General features: G+C 43.1%; 1 pseudogene; it reads right to left on the bottom strand.

The window, feature by feature from the left end:
* Positions 1-1,479: 1,479 nt before the first annotated feature.
* On the bottom strand, positions 1,480-1,964 carry LOC150058402 (large ribosomal subunit protein eL21 pseudogene; annotated as a pseudogene).
* Between the last annotated feature and the right edge of the window lie 504 nt (positions 1,965-2,468).

Genomic DNA, 2,468 nt, shown 5'->3' with positions numbered 1-2,468 from the left:
AAATGTACTTGGGTAAGCTATACATTTGGAGGACTAAGGCTACAGAAGAAGATTTCCAGCCTGTAAGATGACTGCCTTGCAGAAGCTCTCAATATTCACTGCTCATGAAGTCAAGAGGCCACAGATGAATGATGACCCTCGTCCACTGTGTTACTGAGACAACCCAATAATACCTAAGAATATGAAACCTCACTGTCACACTTCTTTTTTTTTTTTTGCCAGTCCTGGGCTTGAGCTCAGGGCCTGAGCACTGTCCTTGGACTTTCTCAAGGCTAGAGCTCTACCACTTGAGCCTCAGCACCAGTTCCGGCTTTTTTCTATGTATGTGGTACCGAGGAATCGAACCCAGGTCTTCGTACATGCTAGGCAAGCACTTTAACCACTAGGCCAAACTCCCGGCCCCACTGTCACACTTCTTGTCACTACTCACCCAGTGACAGACCAACAGACCATCTCCTAAAACAAATTCCAGTTGTTGATGAATGAACGTGCATTTACAAACTCAGAAAGGCATCGGTGGACATGGAGGCAGAAATCTGGCTGCAGTACATTATTAAAGCTGTCTGTCAGACTGCTTAACTATTTAGGGTTAAACTATGGGAAGTTATAAGTGGGTGAAATTGATTCTTAAAATTGTTGTCCAAATAACAAAATGATGTCTAAAATATATACATATAGGCATGCATTTTCTTTGAAGATAGGTACCTATAAGATATGCTGGGATTCCATGAGTTTTAGAAGCCACTAACACCGGTATATAATGTATAATTTAAATAAGTACATAGGAATAATTGACTAAACAGATATTTGCTGTCTCAACTTTGAAACTTAAGAACTGTGAAGGTACCAAGAACTTGTTCCACTTAATAGATAGCAAAGCAACATGTCTATGTCACTGAAATGAACATCGGAGTTCTGGAACCATAACCAGTGATCTCAGCCATTCTTGGAGATTCCGGGTTTAGGTTAATATTGCTGGTTACGAATCCCTTTTTTATCTCCCCCATTTTTTTTTTTACCATCCTGGGGCTTGAACTGGGAGCCTGGGCACTGTCCCTGAGCTTCTTTTGCTCCACACTAGCACTCTACCACTTGAGCCTCTGCTCCACTTCTGGCTTTTTCTGTATGTGTGATATTGAGAAATTGAACCCATGTCTTCATGCATGCTAGACAAGCACTCTACCACTAGGCCACATTCCCAGCCCACTCCTCTATGTATTTTTTTTTAATTTTTATAGTCCAGAGGTCTTTATTTTGATTTTTTTTTGCCAGTCCTGGGCTTGGGCTCAGGGCCTGAGCACTATCCTTGGACTTTCTCAAGGCTTAGCACACTATCACTTGAGCCTCAGCACCACTTCCAGCTTTCTTCAATGTATGTGGTACCGAGGAATCAAACCCAGGTCTTCATGCATGCTAGGCAAGCACTCTACCACTAGGCCAAACTCCCGGCCCCAAAGAAGTCTTTATTTTTTACATCTCTTAGGCCATGAATTCATAGGGGATAGGTTCCAATAGCTCACACTCCTTCCCGTTGGTTCTCACAAAGTGTGCTTCTCTGGGTGGAGCGGGCTGGTGCTTCAGCTGAACCCAGGTTCCTTTCTCTTTGGCTTCCTTCTTTTTCTGGTCATTTTCCTTCACTCGTTTCAGGAAGCTATCTTGGCTCTTAGAGTGCTTAATATGCTCAATATGCACATTAATCCTCTTGGCAAGTATCTTGCCCTAACTTGTTTGTTCACAACAATGCCAACAGCATGCTGGGTAACATTGTAGACCCTTCCAGTTGTGCCATGAAGACATTTATGGGGCATTCCTTTTTGAACTGTACCCATTCCCTTGATGTCTACAATATCACCCTTCTTGTAGATTCTCATGTATGTGGCCAAAGGAACAACTCCAGGCTTCCTGAAGGGCCTAGAGAACAGGTACCAGGTACCTCTCTTCTTTTCCTTTGTGTTCATCATTTTGGCAAATTACTGGAAGATGGCGGTTCCAGCCAAAGGTTCTCCATTTTTTAATCTCCCCTCTTTTCCCTTTTCCATCATTGATGGCCTTCTGGAATGTACTTACTGCTCCAGGCTCTTAACATTTTCTTCCTCAAAATATGGCCCTCTACAGTGTGCTAGAAGACTGCCGAGATGATAGATTTGCTCAGACAGTAAACATGTCAGTGGTCGCCTCAGCCATCACTCAGGTGTGTTGAGATTCCATTGGACACCTGTGTGTATGGCCAAGCCCAGCTACATGGCTGGTGGCTTATAAAAGTAGCCTGTAAGATTAGGTGGGGTTGCTCTCTCTCACATCTTAGAGACGACACTGACCAGTCAGTATGATTCTCGATGCTGGGCGCGGAATAAAACTCTGTTTAACTTCAAAAAAAAAAATATATATATATATATCCCTCTACACAGCAGTAAGGGCATCATCAAAAACCTTCCAGTAAGGTAGAATCTACTAACCATCATCACTCT

Source organism: Megascapheus bottae, chromosome 10 (assembly GCF_031878675.1).
Source record: "Megascapheus bottae isolate mThoBot1 chromosome 10, mThoBot2.hap1, whole genome shotgun sequence".
In the NCBI taxonomy this organism is placed as follows: domain Eukaryota; kingdom Metazoa; phylum Chordata; class Mammalia; order Rodentia; family Geomyidae; genus Megascapheus; species Megascapheus bottae.
The sequence above is the reverse complement of the archived record's forward strand: the minus strand, read 5'-3'. Positions and strand labels throughout refer to the sequence as shown.